The sequence below is a fragment of the Lepisosteus platostomus genome, chromosome 8, assembly GCF_059453375.1.
Source record: "Lepisosteus platostomus isolate fLepPlt1 chromosome 8, fLepPlt1.hap1, whole genome shotgun sequence".
NCBI lineage: Eukaryota > Metazoa > Chordata > Actinopteri > Semionotiformes > Lepisosteidae > Lepisosteus > Lepisosteus platostomus.
In genome coordinates, this window is record NC_142618.1 from 46901679 (window position 1) to 46908452 (window position 6774).

Genomic DNA, 6774 nt, shown 5'->3' on the forward strand with positions numbered 1-6774 from the left:
AGGGCTGGCAGGGCTTTCAGCTTATCAAACAATCTCTGGCGTGTACTGTGACAGTGACCCTTGTGGTGTGCCAGGCACATGTGAGCTTGCAGTATCAGGTTTGTGTGAGCAGGTTTAGGAGAAACAGTATATTTCAATATCAAGGTTTCCAAAGTTGTTCACGTTGGGTCAAACAGGAAGAAGGTAGACTCGGAAGAGTACAATACTACAGAGACTCCATACTTCACTCCAGCAATTAAAGAGAAGCACATCAAATCCAGTCTAAAGAGCAGGAAAGAAACCTTTCCAACGTGGTGCCTGTGATTTAAACATAATTCTGCATTTCTCAGATAATATCCCATGATATTATTTGTTTCTCAAATAATGTCTTATGACCAGACCCTCAATACTATAACTATAATTGAGCAAAATATAACTAACTATAATTAAGAAAAAACAGACTTATTCAATTAACCATTATTAATTGACTAATTAATTATTAATTAATTTACTAAAAAAAACTTTTCAAGGATTTCAGCAAACCAAGAGATGTTTGAGATCGGCCTACTTTTTTCAGATCCTCAAATTTTCACAAACGTGTTGAGTCTCTTTCAAAGAGGCATAATTTGAGCTCATCTTAGTATAAAAGGAACATTTCCAGGAAACGTGCAATATCATTCAATAGGAAATTAGTCCTTGGTAATCAACGAAGGTCAGGAATCACAGTTGTGGGATTAGAGTAAACTTTCGTTATCACAGAATTAAGCTCTGCCATCAGTGAAAATGTCTTAACATCAATTAATGAATGAATCAACTGGTGATATTATTGGAATAAACCACGATTCAACACTCTTTGGAAAATTAATGATATTCACTGATGGGTGTTTTTTAAAGGTGGAGTCTTATTACAGCCAAGACATTTACTGAGCTCTGTGGTGCTTCTGAGTGTGGTGTCATTTCTCCTGGGAAGCGCTCCATATGTACTGTACAGTATGTGCAAGGAATTTCATTTAACTGTATTTCATTGTATCTGTGTGGCTTCTAAATATCAATGTCACCAACCATACAGTCATGATGGTTCATTCTTTTAAATTAATCCATGAATCAATTTTCTAACTTCTTTATACAATGCAAGGTGACAGGAGGAGCCTGTCCTGGCAAGCAACAGGTGCAAGTGAGGCAGGAAACACCCTGGACTGGGATGCCCTCGGCATCACAGGGCAGACACAGACATGCCCTCACACCAGGGCCAATTGTCCCAGAAGCTAATTATAGTAACTTACCAGTAGGTTTGTGGACAGTGGGAGGAACTGGAGTACCCAGAGGAAACCCACATGAACATGGGAAGAACCTACAAACTCCACACAGATAGCACTTAATTTAACCCAGGGCTCTGGTGTTGCAAGGCTGCCATGGTAACCACCAAGCCACCATGACACTCAAAGATGGAAAAACAGGCCTACATTTTCCACATCCTCATATTGCAAATGCAGTCATGAGGTACAGTAGATAGGAAAGGTCCCTTTTCAGGCCATAAAGGCCCATGGGGAATGGGGGGAAAGGGCCACCATTTTTTTTGACCATCTGACTTTGGAGGTGGAGGTGATGTGGTCAGCATCACGCTCCGGCTGGCCTATTACCCCTGGAAGGATTAACCCCCCAGTACTCATTTGGAAAGCAGGCTGAGTGGACCTGGGAGCCGTCTTGAAGGAATTAGAGCAAACTACATCGCTTGGGATTGAACCCGGGACCTTCCGGTCAGGAGCCCTTGCCGTCTGAGCTTCCACAGCTCCTCCAGTCATGAGCAGTCACATAATATAAAGTAATTTTATCAATGGCAAGTGTGGAGGGCCTGAGAGCACAATAACATAATTGATAGAGAGCAAAGATCTCCCCTTTTGTTCCACTCGCTCATAAATCTTGCGATTGGGTGATCGGATAATACATTCAAAGGCAAATCATTAAAGGATTTCATTTAATGCATTGTTTAGTAGCGAGGACTTAAAGAAAACAGACCTCTGAACTGAAGTGTCGGGGGGTGTTTATATATGATAACTTTGCTCAGGCTGCTGTCAAGTCTCACCAATGGACATGCAAATTTGCTGGTCGTAAAAATACCCCTGTAAAACCCCTCAACAATTTAATTTAAAAACAATCTGGCTGAAAAATGCAGAACTGAAATAATACTCACATTCCTTTTTTTTCACAAGCTGCTGAGGGCTGAAGGCAGAAGGAGGAGCAGTCTTCACTCTGAGACAGGCCAGGCCTGTGTCCGAGTGATCAGTTTATTTGTGTTTATTTGAGGTCAGTCCCCTGGTCTCTCCCTAATGCGGTCAGTTATGGAATCTTTTACTCTCTGCTTTCTTTGCGTTAGTTCCAGATATTTTTATTTCAATACATCGTGAGCTAATCCATTTTAATTCACTGTTTTTTTTATGCCAAGACATTTCTGCTGAAGAGCTGGTGCTGTCTGTATGAGAGATCAGGTGAGGCAAATGACCATGATTTGCACCCATGATATGAAAGCCAAGCGCCGTCCCGTACTTGAGTTCACGTCAATAAAACAATGTCCTACTTTGTCTGCTGTTAAACGAATAGAGACAGAGAAGTATTCAAGGTACTTTTTAAAAAAATATATCGGTATTTTGGTTTCAAGAAAAGCCACTATCTCTACAAACATGCAAAGCATAACACACTTGCATCCCTTCTGTCAGGTGCTGCACATCTCTGATATTTTTTCCATCATCATGTGGTTTCAAGGTAAAATGAGAAATCTGAACCAGTCATGATGAAAAGAGCTTTGTGTGAGACATGAAAGCATGGCACAAAAGCCAGGAATCTAATTCACAGCCAGTCCAAACTCTCTCCAGACTTAAAATTACTCCTAATTTTCGAATTCAGCAGCTAAGGTACTTCTTATGACTCCCAAATAGACTTAAATTAAAGATAATTTCCTTCCCTCCCTGTTCCTTCATAAGTTCTTACTATGATCTAGTGTCCTAATGTGTATGGTTCCAATGTAACATCCCTACAATGGCCATGCAGTGCTTTGCAATAACTATTTTCAAGACTGAATAAAATCAGCTATCAGCTTAAAGAAAAACAGGAAGTGGGATTGTGCTCCATCATGATATCAGTCTAGTTTTATAAGCAATGAAGGAAAAAACAAGATTTTATGATTTTGCGATAACGAACGCCAAAAAGGTGTTCTTGGACAAGTAAGACAGTCCTCATTACTCACCATGGAGCAAATTTCAACTGTGCAGTCCTAGGAAGTGTGAATCTTGAGGTTTTTGTTTTCCTGCAAAGCTATTTATGGATATATGAAACTGTCATGACTTAGATGAATTATTACTTTTCATGTTCTAAAATGCTGTCTGCTGCAGTTTCATAGTTGTCATGGAAGATCCAAGGCAATTAATTATTTTCATTTTGAAAGTTATCCTATGTAAACATATTCTTTCTTTTCTGAGAATAGGAAACCCCATCCTTTGAGAGTATTAGCAATTCGTTTCCTTGTCTGTTTCACAGTTTGCCGCAACAGCTCAAAAGCAATGACCAGAACATATCACTAATGACACAATGAGAACTCCTTCTGGAAATGTTCAGGAGGTTCAAGAAAGATTTTGTGCTTTTGTGTGATTAATGATGCCAGATGGCCATGCATTTTAGTTTCATTTCTGCATCACCAATTGACATGCAGCATCAAATCTAATCTCAAAGATCCTCTGAAAAACTGTTGCTCAATTCAAACAGGTCAACAAATGTTAAAAGAAAGGGGATCCGATAGGCAGGTGTGCTAAGTAAAAGAAAAAAATACTTTATGTGAAATGCTTGTTATGTAATACTGAAACATGAAAGGTGATACGTAGTATCTGTATGGTGTTGTTGAAAGTAAATTTCAAGAATAAATACTACATAGCTTAATAAAAACTCCAGTGCTTTTGATAGTAAATTTAAGGATAAATCCTACATAACTCAAATAAATACCCCTATTTCCAAACAGAGTAAAAACAATGAGAAAGCAGATTCCAAGAAAATGATTTGTGGATCAATAACTTCCAAATACATGTTACAATGTTACAATGACAATGTTTTTCTAATGTGTTTTTAAAATTTAACAGATATATAAAATGCAAAGATTTTCAATATTATTGGGATATTAAGATTAAACTGGAATAATTCACTATGGATTATAATAATAAAAATAATAATAATGTCATTTGCCAAACCGCTTTATACCATACGGTGTCGTGGGAAGCTGGAGCCAACATGGCAAGCAACGAGTACAATGGCAAGCAACGATGGCAAGCAGGGTACACCCTGGACAGGGCACTAGTCCATCGCAGGGCAAGTGCAAGCCAATCATACATGGAGACAATGTGGAGGCCACAGTAAAGGCCAAGGGGGAAATTTTGGCCCAGACACCAGGATAACTCCCTACTCTTATCGAGAAATGCCCGGGGATCTATAATGACCACTGAGAGTCAGGACCTCGGTTTAACATCTCATCCGAAAGACAGCGCCCACTACAATATAGTGTCCCAGCCACTATCCCGGGGCATTAGGACCCACGCAGACCGCAAGGTGGGTGCACCCCGCTGGCCCCACTTACACCACTTCCAGCAGGAACCATAGCTTCCCAGGGGGTCTCATATAGAGGTACTGACCAGGCTCAACCCTGCTGAGCTTCAGTGGGTAGCCAGTTGAGAGCTGCAGGGTGATATGGCTGCTGGCTTAATAATAATGTATAGTTGTATAATTATAAATGAGCTGTAAACATCCTTTTGACTTGTCTTTCTTTGAAGTATTTGATATCTGTACCTAAAAGTCAAAACGACCCAGCGAACTTTCTGTTAAAGAAACAAAGACAGTTTAGATGCTGAAGGAATAAATTAATCAGTGCCACGCACAGAAATTGGGCGTGCCTAAATCAACAATTGGGAATATACAGAAGAAAGAAACCACGTATACTGTATCATTATCAAACAACCACGACAGGTTTGGCCAAAAATATCTGCAGTTGATGACCCTCAAACACTAAATCACACCAACAATCTCCAGAGTGCAGGGTTGGAACTATTAAAATTCTCAGAAGAGACCAAGACAGCTGGATTACAAAGGCTACACCACAAGATGTAAACCCGTCTTCAGTACCAAGAACAGAAAAACCAGAATAGATTTTTCTCAGAAATACAAAAAAGGGGGCGGCATGTTTTGGTTCAAAGTTTCATGTGCAGAGCAGATCAAGATTTTTTTTTAATCAAATTGATAGAATGTTTAGAATACGGACAAAGAAAGAAACTGCAGATGTTGAAGAAAAACTTTAGATCAGAAAGAATGGGATGAACTAAACGTAGCTGCAGAAAAGGCTTGGTGACGCATCTTAAAAAAGGGTTTGGTGAGATCAGTTTGTCACAGGTGTCACGCCATTGTTGGCTCAAAGGGACATACAACCAACTACTGACTTTTAGACATTTCCTTGAAGTGACCATACTTATTGTTCACTTGAAATCACTGGATTGAACACAGTCTGTTTTGTTTAAATACAGTATGATCAAATTGCATGGTATTGCCCATTAATAAAACGTGCATTATGTAGTACTTTGCATTCATATTAATCTCATGCTCACATATTACTTGACTCTAATGCAAAAGTAGTTTCAGAGGGCTACTCTTCCTACAGTATATTGGGTCATACCTTCAATGGCGAAGAATTATCCCGTACCCGAGGAACACAGTGGTGCAGTGGTTAACATTGCCTCACAGTAGTTGGTCCCTTGATTCAGTTTTGGACCAGGGATGCTATCTGCATGGAGTTTCTTCTCCCAGTGTTGGAGTAGGTTTCCTCTAGGTGCTCTGGTTTCTTCTTACATTCCAAAGACATACTGGTAGGTTAATTGGCTTCTGGGAAAATTTGAAAATTGGTCCTGGTGTGCGTGCCCTATGATGGACTGGCATCCTGTCCTAGGTGTATCCCAACTTGTGCCTGTTACTTGCCAGGCTAGGCATCAGCTCTCCCATGAGCCTGTATTGGAATAAAGTGGTTAGAAAATTGATGGATATCCAGTACCAGAATTACAATAGCATTAGGGCTGAATTTCTTACACAAGGTTTTATTGTGGCACGATGATGCCAGAAAAAAATAGAAAGGAAACAAATACCAAAATTAGTTAGGAATCTGACAACTATTTAAAAGATAAGATAAGATCACTTTATTAGCAATATACAATTTTTTGCATTAGGAATTTGTCTTTTCGCATACCCCAGCTTACTCTCCATGAAACACAAAGGCACACAGACAGGGAGAGAAGCTTGGGGTCACAGCACAGGGTCAGCCATTTATACGGCGCCCCTGGAGCAAATTGGGGTTAAGGGCCTTGCTCAGGGGCCCAACAGAGTAGGATTCCTCTGCCGGCCGGGGGATTTGAATCAGCAACCTTCCAGCCACAGGCGCAGATCTTTAGCCACAGAAAGCCTCTCAAAAGTGCAAATGAGAAATTGAATTGACACTAGTTCTAGTCCTGCCTGTTGGTTTTCTGGTACAAAAACAAGCAGTGAGTCAGTGAGAGTGCTGCTTTGCACAATAGCTCTGAAGAAATATATTTGCAACAGAACAACAGCAACCGTAAAGATATCTGCTGAACTGTGTACAGTATGTCATCCTCCATTCCATGGACAATGCTATCCAAAAGCTAGTATTGTGACTGCAGAATCCCAGCATACATACAGTACAGATGAACATTAGGGATGTTGTCTGTGAGATTTATAGATTCAGTACTCTGTACAAAGTAA